This window comes from Coenobita brevimanus, chromosome 65, assembly GCF_032717465.1.
Source record: "Coenobita brevimanus isolate Jiangsu-jjx chromosome 65, ASM3271746v2, whole genome shotgun sequence".
In the NCBI taxonomy this organism is placed as follows: domain Eukaryota; kingdom Metazoa; phylum Arthropoda; class Malacostraca; order Decapoda; family Coenobitidae; genus Coenobita; species Coenobita brevimanus.
The window spans coordinates 36,983,891-36,998,977 of NC_137018.1; the positions used below are offsets into that span (position 1 = coordinate 36,983,891).

The 15,087-nt window shown below is 41.7% G+C and overlaps 1 protein-coding gene across 1 annotated transcript in view; it reads left to right on the top strand.

The window, feature by feature from the left end:
* The first annotated feature begins 732 nt into the window (after positions 1 to 732).
* The window catches only part of ova (ovaries absent), a 425,539-nt gene continuing 411,184 nt past the window's right edge, over positions 733 to 15,087 (top strand). Inside the window, exon 1 of the mRNA XM_080276474.1 lies at positions 733 to 842. The gene's annotated coding sequence lies outside the window, so the exon portion shown is untranslated. The remainder of the gene's footprint in view (positions 843 to 15,087) is intronic.

A 15,087-nucleotide genomic window follows, 5' to 3' on the forward strand; every position in this document is an offset into this window, starting at 1 on the left:
ACTTTGGTGCTAACACCCACCTTCCTTATTGAATACATGTTATATCTGTCTCATACAGGACTAGTACACTGGTATTAACGGAGGTATTTTTACATGTCGGTGGGCTTTATGGTATGTTAGTAACGAAATTCAAATATTTAAACTGTTCCCTGCTCCTGCCAGGAATCGAACATGGGTTCACAAGTTCTGCAGGTGGCTTTTCTGCTGACTCGTCCACCAGCTTTTTTATCCAAACTAAGCATATGCACGTAATAAAAGAACGATTTAGAGGAAAGCATAAACGTTGTAGTTATGAAAATTAGTTTTTCAATACATCATCCTTTTTAAATATTGACAATGTGCATTAGCTCTGACTGTAGGCTGTAAATGTATAATGTCTATCTGTCTATTGCCAGATGCCTCAATCCCGTACGGGGTGGCCACAAACAAATGTAAGACATCCCAGGAGGGTCCTGAGACATCCTTTATCCAGGACTTTATGTCCAGGATGAAACCAATGCTTAGATTAACTGCTGGTCCCAACTTGCTTGTCATGGAAGTGTATGTAATTCGTTAAAGATAGATGCAGATATAACGAAAGCATAACAATCGAATACAACAATCAGTTCAAATGTTTGTATGTGATATATACTTGAGAAAAGTATGATCTGATTACGTCCCGGGGAAAGGTCATATTCAAACTTGGCGCGCGGTCTGGGTCCCGCCACTACTGCCATCTACCAGTTGGTCATTGTTTGGTTCGCAAGGAGGACATATTTATCATCTGAATTGTGCAAAGTGACGGGATTTTCATCTCCACGGACACCAGCGGGGCCCCTGAACCGCACCGTTGCTAGATCAAGGTACGGGGTGCGTGTTGTGAGGCTGTGGAGGGCGAGGGAGGGGAACAGGGATGATAAATAAGTAGGAAGTGGGGAGGACGTCGGGAGTGAGGCAGACCTGAGCGGCAAACTAGTCTCGTCGTCCTCCTCCGCGACGTGACTTTTCATACGACCCACGTAAATTTGGTTTAGCCTCAACAGTGTAGCATAGTAACTCCATTTTCATCAGCCATTCCTTATAATTCGTCTCCGGGCCCCGTGGACGCTGGGAGAAGCGTGTGATGGGTTGTATTTAAAAAGTTATGATTTTTATGTGGGAGCGCGTGTACATGCTGGAGTCAGGAGACCGTAAATACTGTGACATTGAGGCTCACTGACACCACCTCACCATCCAGCCATCACTTCCCTCTTGCATTTAGACATAGGTTGAACGTAGCGGCATGGCAGGTTCTGGGAGATTTGCTCGTAAAAGGTAGTCGAAATTTAAATGTTTTAAATTTGTCTATTAAATTCCAAGTTTTAAATACACGTAAACCAGTTTTTGTGTGTATTTGACAGAAAACTGTTACACATTTGCACCAATACATGAATGAAATTCATTACAAAAAACAGTTGGACTGGTTTCACTGAATGTGTGTACTTCATTGTATCAAATATTGAAGGCTGTGAATGTCGTGTTTGTATTTTTCAGGATTAATTTTCAGATAGATCTGCATAAGCTGGCAGATGCCCTCCCCCCTGCTTTTTAAAATTGAGAATTGTCATTTATGAATTGTTGGATTTGAATTACTGTGTTCAGCATATACTGTTGTCAATGTGCATCTTAAATTACAAGTAAAGTAGGAAGCACTGTGGTAGGCTAGTGAGAAACTGTACCTTCAGGGTTAAAAATGATAATGGAACAAATGAAGGGAACTTCAGAAGAGTTCAATCGAAGGTTTAAAAAAGATAATGAAAACTGAGTTTAGTTTAATACTAATGGGAAAACTGAACTTCTGAGCTGGCTTTCAGTCTTGAAATTTAGTATATACATTTGAAAAATCAACTAAGTTGTGATTTCCTTCATGGGTGTTTTAAGTGGGGAAGGGTACTGGTAGCTGAATGTCATTGATATCACTGGTACATAAGTCACACACAATGAAACCAGACATATCCAAGGAAGCCACATGCTTAGCTCTTAACCATTGCACATTGTGGCCCAAACTAGAGCAGTCAAATATTAATGATCCAGGTGTTCTTTGTTAACTCTGGCATTTCAAATCCAATACAGTACAGTATTGATATAGCCACATGGGTCATAACCTTGGCATAGTTTGGTCCTGACCTTGAAATTGCTTGAAGAATCATTTATGGACATTGCACAGATAGGCCTAATTGGACCTATCCTTTCCAAGAAAGCTGCCAGTACATATTTTGTTCAAACTTTAACTTCCTTCAGTTCTAAGTGGTGGTCTTCAATCCTGGCCTCAGTGTTCGTTGGTCTGAGAGCCATACTGTATTCCAGGTGTTACTTGAGATTTGGGAACACCTTTTCAATGGTAGTTTATTTTGCATAGGCTGTTTTGCATGTTTATCCCTATTGCTGTTCAGTATTTATTTGAATGGGGTTATGAGGGAGGTAAAAACTTGAGTGATGACATGGATGAGGATAGTAATGAATGGTGAAGAGTGTAGTATTGATAATCTGATACAGTATGCAGATGATGCTGGACTATTAATGAATAAGAACTTTGCAGAATGATAAGAGTTATGTAGATGACTAAATCTTGTGCCTTGATATGAGAGCCTTCTTCTTTGCTATCCTTGTCTTATTCTAGTCTGTCTATCTATCTATTGCCAGACGCCACAATCCCGTAAGGGGTGGCCATTCGACTCTAAGTTATTTGTTTTACAGGGAGGGGCACTAACCCTCCACCAAACCACTTGTTGACACGTAGGGAGCACGTATGGTTTGGTTATAAGGTTACCACCCAGCATTGTAAATGGTTTCTTGGCTTACAGGAAACCATTTGGCTTGTCACTCAATGTAAAGCCACCTGTAACGGAAAGAAAAGCAATAAGAAGTGATAGGAAAGATGGGAGAAATAGGAAGAGAGGAGGGCAAGTACAGAAAAAGAATGATAAAAGGCTAAGGAAGAAGTAGGCAGCACTACATCAAGTGAGTGGATGATGGTTGGTAGTACTGTAGTTAAATCACTCTTATTGGAGCTGCCTTTCATGGGCCAACTGCCCTCTTGCAGTTATCTTCAATTCTTGTGTTCTTATTTGTTGTAGATAATGGTAAAGTTATGGCCATTGAGAGAGAAAATGATTCAGTGTGATGTTCTTGTGAATGAAGAGAGACCTGAAATTGTGCAAGTTTAAGGACCTGGATGAAGTGATAGAAATAATAAGCACAGTACAGTACTGCTAATGTGCAAAGGAAATGAAAAGTGGGGCTGCCCAGGGAAGGAAAGTGGCTGGAGCTATGAAGACCTTGATAAGAACAGAAGTCTGCACATGGCGGCTGCAAGAGAATTACATAGAGGAGTAGTGCTCCAGTCAGATTGAGCCAGTGCAGGTTTATATCTAAGGGTTGGTTGGGGTTTACTGCTCATGTAATGCCACTCAGGGATGAGTGAGGCTGGTTACTCTCATCTTAAATGTCAGGACCAACTTGCCAAACCCAGGCTCCTACATGCCTCATGGGGCAACACTGGATTGAATGATGAATGAATTAGTACCCACATTAACATGGGTGTGAAACTGGTGTGGCCTGATAATAGAAAGGGCAGATTTGGTGTGAATAATGGATAGGATAAGAAAAACGGGTAATGTGATTCATAAGAAGAGAGGATAATTGCAGAAGGTCAGTTGGCCCATGCTAGGCAGCTCCTAAAAGAGTAACTAGACTACTAGAATGAGATAAGGATAACAGAGAAGAAGGCTCAACCCCACCTTCCAAACCCTCCAGCTGAAGCCGGCTGGAAAAGTCAGAAGGAACACCACGCAGTGTAGAAAACCTGGCGTAGACATTTTATAGGAAAGTGTGAAAGGAGAAAAGAGACCATCATGTGTAAGCTGAAGAGGAAAAAGAAAGAATTAGTACTGGTTATAAGATTTTTTTTTCCACCTCTTATTTGTCATATGCTTATCTAGCCTGTGCTTGAAAATCTCAGTGGATGGGGCAGCAACTATCAGTATATAACTGTACAATACTAGGTAGCTTCCATTTGTCTACTGTTTTACTGCCAAACTATTTTCTACCTATTTCCTTCCAAAAACAAAATTTACCTAGTTTTAAACCATTTTACACAAGTACTTCTGTTCTGCATGCTCACTTTAAGTACGGTAGCCTAAGGTACCGGTACCTTGCTAATATCCCTTATTTATTCTCTTCATCCATTTATACACCTTAATTAAGTCTTCTCTTACCCTACACCTTTCTAGAGAGTGCAAATTTATTCTTTTTATCTGTCTTTGATATGAAAGATTCTGAACATCATATATCATTTTTGTCATTCTATATATTTCCTACTGAATTTATATCCACTGACATGAAAGTTACACGGCGTAGTCTAAATTTGGCCTTACTAATGCTAGATAAAGCTGCAATATTACTTTTGATGTCCTCTTGCTCATGCTTTGCAAAATAAATCCTAGGACTCTGTTTGCTTTATTTCTTGCATTAATACTGTACGCTGTTGCCATGGTTTGAGGTCTTTACTAACCATAATTTGTAGATCTCTTTCACATTCTGATTAACTAATTTATTTATTATCTTAGTTGTATTTAGAATCCCCAGTGGTCTTGCCCTTGTTAAATACAGTACGGTACTTTACATTTCTCAACATTAAATTTCAGTTGTGTTGTTGGTGGGGACACCCATCGTCCACTTACTCAAAGCAGTGGTCCTTTATTTTAGGGTAACTCTGCATTGATTGATGTGCCATATAATTTCCTATAAACCAGGAAATCATTTAATAATCTGGGTGGTAACCTTATAACCTAACCAACATGTGTTCCCTACATACCAACAAGTGGGTTAGCAGAGGGTTAATATGCCTCCCAGATAAATAAACAACTAAATATACAAACAGCCTTGGAACGGGACGGGCAAACCTTTTTTTTTTTTTTTTTTTCGAGGAAGAAGGAACCAAAGGCCATGAGCCTGCAATAACAGTTCCGACCAAGTACAGTACTGGACAAAGGATATGATATACAGTAGATTGCAACATGGAATGTAAGGGGTGCTAATGATAGGTGATAGAGAAAGAGATTGCACAGGTGCTTGAGAGTGCAAAAGTGGACATACGTTAATTAACTGAGACTAAATGGAGATGTGAGAAAGGGAGGATGGATGGAGTACTGTATACTGTATATATGCACGGGAGTAGGTGAGAATGAAAGGGCAAAAGAGGGTGTATGTATTTTTGTGTGCAAGTGATGGAAGGAGAATATGAGAGAGTGTGGATCAGTTAGTTCAAGGATTGTGTGGGTAAGATTGAAAATAGGATTACAAACTTGTGCGAGTTTGTGTGGATGCGCCAATGCAAGATCGTACAAGCTGAGTGAAAGCAGAGTTCTGGACAAACATGAATGGAAAAGTTTGTGAGGAATGTGAGTGTTTTTGATTGGAGATATGAATGGAAAAGCAGGGAATGAGAAGGTGGATGGAGTAGGCCTAGATGATGAGTAGGGTGTGCCTGTAGAAGTGGATGAGAATGGCAATGCTCTAGTGGACATTTGTGCAGGGAGGGGGGTGGTGATAGCCAATACCCTCTTTAGGCACAGAATGATCCACAGGTACCGGATAGGCTATATGTGGCAAGTGATGAGAAGGATGGGTGGTAAACTGAATGAATGAAAGGCAATGACTGATTATGCGTGTGTGAATGACAGATTGAGAAGGTATGTAATGGATGCAAGCACATACAGAGGTTGGAGAAATGGACTTCCTGACAACCACTTGGTTGTGGTGAAAGTCAAGGTTCAAGGGCTGTGGAGGAATAGGAGGAAAGGGCAGGCTGAAGTACAGTAGTCCATACAAGGAGGGTAGAAAGGTTGCAAGAGGTTGGTTAAAAGTCAGAATATAAGAGGGAAGTGGAGGAGCGATTGGGTCAATATGATTTAGAGCAGATGGGGGGTGGTGGAATGTGTGTGTAAGATGTTTGCAGAAGAAATCTGTGCAGCATGTGAGGTTGTGTGTGGGATGAAGAGAAGAATGGGGGTGCAAGGAACAGCCTGGTGGAATTAAGAGGAGAGACAAGCTGTGGCACAAAGGAAGAAAGCATATAGTGAATGGATGGGAAGCAGAGGCATGGAGGAGGTTGAGAGATAGAAGAGTGAGTTATATGTAGAACAGTAGTGAGAGGTGAAAAGATTATTAAGAAAGTGGATGAGGAATTTGGAAGAAGTTTGAGTGTAATGTGGATGGAATGCAAGAAAATGTTCTGGAAGGAGGTAAAGAGACTTAGATCGGGCAATGAAGATGTTACCATAGTAGGGGAGTGAAAAATAAAAATGGTAGATTGATAGTGAAGAAGGGAGAAAAAGTGAGCAGATGGGGAAGCACTTTAAGGAATTGTTAACTACAGAGAATGAAAGTATTGCAAGTATAAGTGGCTGGAGAATAGGTGGTGGGGGGGGGTAGGTGAGATGGGAGGAAAAGATCAGTCGTTTCGTTTCGTTTTGTTTTGTTTTTAAAGGCTCCAACATGCTTGCATGTGTCGGCCTTGGTCACCTAATGGTGGCTCTCCACGCTGCACGATCCATTGCAGCCTCCCTGTTCAGTCCCTTAACCCTAAGGTCACACTTAATGACCTCGTCCCATGTCTTTCTCGGTCTACCCCTCACAACCCCACCCCCAATATCCCCTAAAACGCGGCTGTGTACGCGCGATCCCCCCCCTGTGGCGGGGTTGTAGCGGGGTCTGAGTACCTGTGGAAAAATATTTGCCAAAAATCATAGATTAACCCTAGAGCATTAAAATTTTTATGGCATATATTACTTACATTCAGCTATCTCCTGAGCCACATGTTGAGCCTTCGTTGACTACCAAAGGACTTGTGAAGACTTGCAAAGTTGGGTAACAAAGTCTTCACTCTCACACCTCCAGAAACCCGGTTTTCTTTCTACCACAGCCTCAGTCTGTCACAGTACACTTTATACAACAACGTAAAGGTAGTTAGGAATCCGTATTTGTACAATAAGCACTGAAAATAAGGCTAAAATCAACGGAGCGTACGACCGACATGCACTGTGGCGGCGGTTTTCCCATCACTCAACAAACATTTCCATTTTCACAGCTAAAAACATGTATACTACATTATTTTCAATCATATTACTTCCCAAAAGATCACCACGGCGCTTTTTATTCTGCCTGACGTCCGCCACTTTATTCTCGTTCCTGTCGGCCGCTTGCACTGACTGGGAAGAGCTAGAACTCGCCATAATCTCACTTTCAAAGCCTGCAGTAAACTGACACTAAACAGAGGCAAAAGCTAGTGTTACAACTGGGGAAACAAGCGTTTCCTAGTAGCATAAACTGCTTGTGAGAGGAGATCGCAGATTTACAGTTCTGAGCGCTCAGAGCGCTGCCGTGTATCACAGCCAGGCTGGCCGGGCCGTGGTAGGGGGGGTACGGGGGGAAAACGCGATATTTGGCAACAACTGAGGTCAGTAGTACAAAGGTAAAGTATGCTAGTTGTAGCTAGAGGATGGTGGTACTGATAGACAATACCAGCTGGAGCCTGCTTGCCCGCGGTTATTCAAAATATACTAAAATCACAAACGCGACGACCCGCCGTCCTGCCCTTATGGCCGAGCGTCGCAAACGCGACGATCAGCGTTTTAGGGGATATTAACACTTCTCACCTTCCTCACCCAATTATCATCCCCCATCCTCTCCACATGTCCAAACCACCTCAATCTACCTTTCCTCATCACAACACCAGTACACTCCAGTCCCATCCTACCTCTCAACTCTTCCATTGTAAACCCAACCCCTCTAGGCCTTGGACGCAGGGACGCACTGCACATCCACCTAATCATTGTCATTTCAGTACGTCTGAGCCGGCGAATGTCTTCCTCCTTCACTGCCCAGGTCTCACTACCATACAGCATTACACTCCTAACACATGCTGCATACAAAGACCCCTTAGCACGTAGGGAGAGCCCTCTCAATGTCAGGAGAGGCAAGAGTATTGGAAGCAGTGAAGAAAGTCAAAATGGGGAGAGCCCCAGGAATGGACTGGTTGATAATCGTGTACAAGTTGCATAAATGAGTAAAATTGTCACTCTTAATCATTGGAATATCACTCATATTTCTTTCCAATTTAATATTTATTAAAAAAAAGTCAACGTTGGAGATAATCGTACCTTGCGCGAAACATGCATCCTCACTGTGATGTCACAACCCATACCAGGGCCACAGTTGATTGCCACTCGCAACAATGTCTGGGAATCATACTTCAGTAAAGAGAAGATTTCTGTGATATTCAGCTGTTATTATCATGATAGGCATGGAAGACTTAGTGTGGTAGCTCTCGTAAAGATGAAGCATGGCATGTGTGCTTTATTGAAGAGTTTTGTTGGTTTTAGAGAGACTAGTAGTGACAGCAAACCTTGCGAGAACTAGGTACCTGTAGGACAACTCTGTAGCATGAAGATTTGATTTTATAATTCGTAATTAAGTGATCGATGAACTGAATCAGAATAAACATTGCTAGGTCCTGACTTCAGGGGCATATAGCCCTGAAATTAGGCAGTGATACATAGGGAAGATGTCACAAAGACCGAAATATTCCCGTGTTTTTTTCCTCCCACGTAGGCCTGACCGTAGACAGCTAGACCCCCGTGGAATATTTGGTTACCGGTATCTGATTTCTTGGTCTTATGTACGGTACTGGTGAGGTTTGAACTTCTTTTTAGTAACAGTTAGTCTGATCAGGAGAACAAGATTTTCACATCCCTTCCAATGACTCAAGCCAAAGTTAGGGTTGGTTTTGCTTGACAAGTGACTGGTTAGATCAAGCTGTATAGGTTAGGGTATTATAATTTTTATCACCAAAGATGTTCATACCCAGTCAAAAATTTGTTTAATTGACTATTAATAAAAATTGAGGATTCAAGACAAAAATTTGCTGAAGTTAGCAGAGGTGTTTCACCTCTAGCTTAACAAGTTGCCTTGACAGATGTCTGTTTTGTGTATATGTTGCTTTACAATGTAAATACTGTACATTTATTTGTGCTTTAAACCAATATTTACCGGTATGCAAAATGCAAGTCTGTCAAAGTGTGTTAATGATCTGGAGGTGAATTATCTGCTATTTTAGCACGTTTTAGCTCTGAAACCTGATTTTCCAATAATAGTCATATTAAACAAATTTTTAAACTTATTTCTTGCTGGAAGTGTGCTCTCATTCAGCCAGTCCCAAAGAAGGGTGACCATTCCCAACTCTAATTATCATCCAATTGCTTTAACATCCTGTGTCTCAAAAGTTTTCGTGTCTATTTTTAACATAAAAATTTTAAAGCATCTTTTCTGTCTCTTTCTGATCATCAATATGGGTTCTGTCAGGGATGCTCCACTGGCGATCTTCTCACTTACCTTTCACACCCCTGGTCATCTTCCTTTCGGGACTTTGGCGAAAGCTTTGCCATTGCACTTGAGATCTCAAAGACTTTCAGTCGAGTCTGGCATAAATCTTTAATTTCCAAACTGCCTTCTTACGGTTTCTTTCTTTCTATCTATGCCTTCATCTATAGCTTCCTTTCTAGTCATTCTGTAGCTGCTGTTGTAGACGGCCATCGTTCTTCTAGATTATCAACAGTGGTGTTCCTCAGGGCGCTGTCCTATCACCAACTCTCTTCCTTTTATTCATCAATGATTTTCTAAGCTGTACATCCAGTCCTATCCACTCGTATGCTGATGATTCCATCCTTCACCTTTCCATTCGGTTTCGGCAATGTCCTCAGGGCGCTGTCCTATCACCAACTCTCTTCCTTTTATTCATCAGTGATCTTCTAAGCTGTACATCTAGTCCTATCCACTCGTATGCTGATGATTCCATCCTTCACCTTTCCATTCAGTTTCGGCAACGTCCATCTCAGCATTTACTTCAACAAATAAAGGATGAGGCTAGGGCACACCTAATGTCTGACTTGGCTCGTATCTCTGACTAGGATAAAAATGAACTTGTTTTTAATGCGTCAAAGACTCAGTTTTTACACTTATCAACCCGTCAAAATCTTCCACAGGAGTACCCACTAATGTTTAATAATATCCAGCTCAATCCTGCATCATCCTTGAACATGCTTGGAGTTTCATTCACTCAGGACTTATCTTGGAAAAATCATATTGCATCTCGTAAAATCTGTTTCCAAGAGATTAAGTGTGCCAAGCCGACTCTGTGCCTTCTTTACCCCTGCACAGTTGTTGACTTTATACACGGATTTTATTCGCCCCTGTTTAGAGTACAACTCTCATGTGGGGAGGCTCCCCACATACAGCTCTTCTCAGTAGGGTGGTCGTAGGCTATTTGTCTCATCAACACTCCTCCTCGTATTGGCTCCCTTCAACCTCTGTCTCTTCACCACACTGTTGCCTCTTTATCTCTTTTCTATCGCTGCTTCTATGGTCACTGCTCCTCTGAACTGTCTGCTTGCATCCCTCCACCTCTATGATGGGCGCGTAGCACCCGTCTAGCAACAAACTCTCATCCCTTTTCTGTCCAACTCTATGCAAGAGTTAACCGTTACTCCCAGTCCTTCATTTATGCAGCAGGTAAACTCTGGATCTGTCTCCCTCTGTCTGTATTTCCTACTACCAATGATCTCCAGTCTTTCAAACGCAGTGTGTCCAGGCATCTCAAAATGAGTGGATCTTGAATTTGGCTCTCTTGTATTGTTTTGTTTTTTTCTTGGAAGGGGCATTTTGTGAGCTCAGCCTTTGGTTCCTTCTTCCTTGCATTAGAAAAAAAAAAATAGCTGTGCATATGGTGATAAAAATTCTAATATTTTCCATTTAAAATTGTTGATTTGGTAAGCGACCTCTGATCTGGTACTGTATTTCCTCGCACCGCTTCGCAGCAGTAGGAGTTCAGAGTTGCCAGTTGTGATGGCTTACTCCTGACTCTCTGCTCATGAAACAGTGATAGATCTTTTTTCTGTTGAGATTCTAATTGTGTTCTTGCACACTGGAACAAAGCGCCAGTGGTGGTTATTTGCTGACTTGGCCATGGCGAAGCAGAGCTTGGCTAATCAGCAGAACTACAATCACACAAGTTAGCTGGGGATCACAGTCATGTTTTGTCTCCAGGTTTGGCGGCCTACTGTATGACGTCACAGCCACTCGAGGCTCATGCTGCAGTCAACCTCTTTTTGAGCAACTTTGTAGGCTTATATCTCCAAATTTTTACTTTGATTTGTCAGATAAATTATATCATAGGATAATTCAGTACAGTCATTTATCACCCAGATAAATTGTTTACTTAAAAAAAAATAATAATAAATGACCATCAATTGTGGTAGGTGGAGGCGTCCATCATCCACTCACTTGATGTAGTGCTGCCTACTTCTTCCTAAGCCTTTATCATTCTTTTTCAATGCCTGCCCTCCTCTCTCCCTATTTCTCCCATCTTTCCTGTCATTTCTTATTTCTTTTCTTTCCCTTACAGGTGGCTTTACATTAAGTGACAAGCCAAATGGTTTCCTCTCAGCCAAGAAACTATCTACAGTGCTGGGTGGTAACCATATAACCAAACCACACGTGCTCCCTACCTGTCAGCAAGTGGGTTGGTGGAGGGTTAGTGCCCCTCCCCATAAAATCCCTTACGGGATTATGGCATCTGGCAATAGATAGGTAGATAGACATTAACTAGTCCAGTGATGGAGTGTGTGGTGAAATGCTGAAGCGTGTGGGAGAGATAGTACGGTAGTAGAATGGCTATGAAAGATGTGCAGATTGCCCTGGGAGGAAGGTAGAGTCCCAGAGGAATGGAAGTGAAGTGTAATTATTCTCCAGTACAAAGAAAAACGGGAAAAAGGAGTGTGTGGTATTCATAGGGGCATTTGCCTACTTAGTGTAATAGGAAAAGAAGGCTATATGGTAGGCTGCATATTGACAGAGTTTGGGAAGTAACAGGAATTAGTTGAAGAAAAATTGGGAGGTTTTAGGAAGGGAGGACATTGTGTAAATAAGATATTCATCCTTAGGTTTGTACTGGAAACATTTCTAGTGAAGGGAAAAAAGTTGTATACAGCCTTTATGGACTTGGAGAAAGCATGACAGAGTGAATAGACAAGGAATGTAGAAAGCTTAAGAATAGCTGTATGGAATAAATGGGAAGTTGTTGAATCCTGTGAAGAGTACAGTAATACCTCGATATATGATACCCCTAGATATTATGGCCTGGCTTAACGATGGGTGTAGAAATTCCACCATGCCCCGCCTAACAATGGCCAAACCCCGGTTTAACGATGGGTTTTGATTTTTTTTACTGATTTTGATAGTATTTTAGACTAAAATTGTGTGTTTAAGTTGATTTATAAACAGTTTTTAGACTTTGATTAATGTGTTTTAGCCATAGGTGGGGTGAACATTGTCATTTTGGGGTACAGTTTACTAAGTTTGATTTTTTTAAAGACTTATATTTGACGATTTCCAGATTCTATTTGTTGGTTTTTGTGAGTTATTTACAGGTGTTAGGCTTAGGTAAGCTTCTTTACAGCTATTAGGTCATTTAGATTGGCTTTAAACTTGTTTTTGGGCTCATTTGGGTGAGTATTGGACTTGGTTGGGGGGGAAACCCAAGGCCAAGAAACACATCCCATTATTTTACATGTTAAAACTACCCAGATATATGAAACCTTGCCTATTTTATCGATGGGTTTTTACGTAACCAATTGCATTGGTAAACTGGGGTATACCTGCATGTATTAGGGTGCTAAGGCTGCAGTTCATGTGGATAGTGAACTGAGTGAATTTTTCTGTCTGAATGTTTGATTGAAACAGGGATGTGTCCTGCCTCCATGGTTGTTCTATCTGTATCTATATATACGGTACTGTAGATGGGATTATAAAAGAGATACAAGGTAGGGCGGTGGATGTTGGAGTGGCCTTAATGAGTGAGGGAAGCATTTGGAAACTTCCTGTTCTGTTGTTTGCAGATGATACTGTATTGTTAAGTGAAGATGAAGGGGAGCTGCAAGTCTTGGTGAGCGAGTTTGGGAGTATGTTTAAGAAACAGAATCTAAAAATGAATGTAGGGAAGAGTTAAGTCATGGTCTTCGAGAGAAATGAAGTCTTTGAATGTACAGTGAGGTTGGATGATAAGGAAATGGAAAATATGAGTGCATTTAAGTACTTGCATAGTGTGATGAGTAAGGATGGAAGTTTGGAGGGTAAAGTGCTTGAAAGAGTACAGCAAGGAAGAAGGGTTGCTGGTTCTTTGAAAGCAGTGATAAGAAATTGGGAAGTGAGCATGGAAGTACTGTATAGTACTCCTTCCAAGATCTGATGTAATAGGGCCAAAGGCATATCTGGGACTTGGTTTTGTCTGGGAATTGGGAAAAATGCCCCTGGACAGGTACTTATAGACCCCAACCCAGCCTGATTTGAAAGTCACCTAAATAACTCCCTACCGGACATGCACAGCACCTATTTAACCCGCCGCGTGCCAGTGCTGTTTTAAAAAGGTCTGACATAATTCCGCGGCAAGTGCCAGTGCCGTTTTAAAACGGTTTAAAATAAAAATATTCACTGTGACCGCATTTTTCAAGATTCGGGGGTAAAAACTGGCAGGCATGTAAGGTAACTGTTCCTCTATCATCCCCCAGGCTGTCAAGGCCATACTCACTCACTTCCCCCCTCACGCATTCTCTGCCTTACTCTGCCTGTGTGCCTCACCCAGTGCAGTACATAGTGAAGGCATTTTGTAAATATTTTCATGTTAGATGAAGTTGTAAATATTTTCTTGTAAGTGTAAGGACTATATAGTGAAGTCAAGTTGTAAATACCTTCTTGTAAGTGCCAGGACTTTACATAATGAAGTCAGATTGTACCTATCTTCAAGCAAGTGTAAGATAATGCATTCGCAGTGAGAAAGACACGCAAGTTGTGATAGATGCTGAAGTAATAAGTAATCAGAAAAGTGTACTGAACATTGCTATACCTTCCCAGCATAAATACTTGAGTATACCTTACATAGAAAATGGCTTTCTCACATACGTGGTCAGCGTGAGAGAGCAGCTATATCTCTACACGAGCATGCAGGACTTAATAAAACTGATTTCCGACCCTCGGTACATCAAAATCTATCATGTTAGCCCCCCCAAAAAAAAGGTTGAAAACTGGCTGGCACTGGGATGACCCATAGGGCTAAAAATAGCTGGCATGTGGTGGGCGAAGACTCTGTTCACACAAATAAGGGACAGAAACCATAAAATAAATGAAAAGGAACCAGAAAATGAAAAATCAAGTGAGTATGGAAAATATTTAGCAGTGTACAGGGTACCTGGTACTTATGACACATCCGTGACCGTCGCTAAGATTAACCTGCCTCCTTTATGGCTCTGACAGTGGTGAAGGTGCACTTGAAGCACGTACAGCAATCCAGTGTTCCGCTGCATTTATTCATTTGCACTGTGGTTTATAATTGTTTAACACTGCACATCCTGTTTTTACTTGCACACACCAGTTGCAATATGCCAGTGTTGCACTCTGCACTTAATCCTTTGCACTCTGAATTCTAATTTCTTAACACTGCACAACACTGTAAATTCACAACATGCCAGTGTTGCACTTTGCACTTAATCCTCTGCACTCAGAATTCTAACTTCTTAACACTGCACAACACTTGTAAATTCCCATGTGGTCTAGTGGCGAGGTATTGCAGTTCATTGCCTGTTTATTCACAAAAGCGATCATGCTGGCAGTCATGGTGATGAGCGTGCAGTCACGATGGTAGGTAGGCGGTAACTGGTGAGGATGCAGGGGCGCTTTAGCAGACGTCGCCGTAACTACGTGCCAAAACACAGCTGTTCTTCACCGTTAGGCAAATTTAGGGTAGGGATGAACACCGGCTCCCCCCCCCAAGCCCAAAATGTCCGGGACTTGGGCGTCCGGGTCTTAATCCGCTGCATCCCATTGATGTATGGGTACGTCTCCACGTTTTGTCATGGTGACACCCGATGGCATACCCATACGTTTTGCAGTTGCGAGGTCTGTCATTTGCACGTTTTTCAAATTTCGTGTGTGATTTTTGGTAAGTATACGCAGGACACC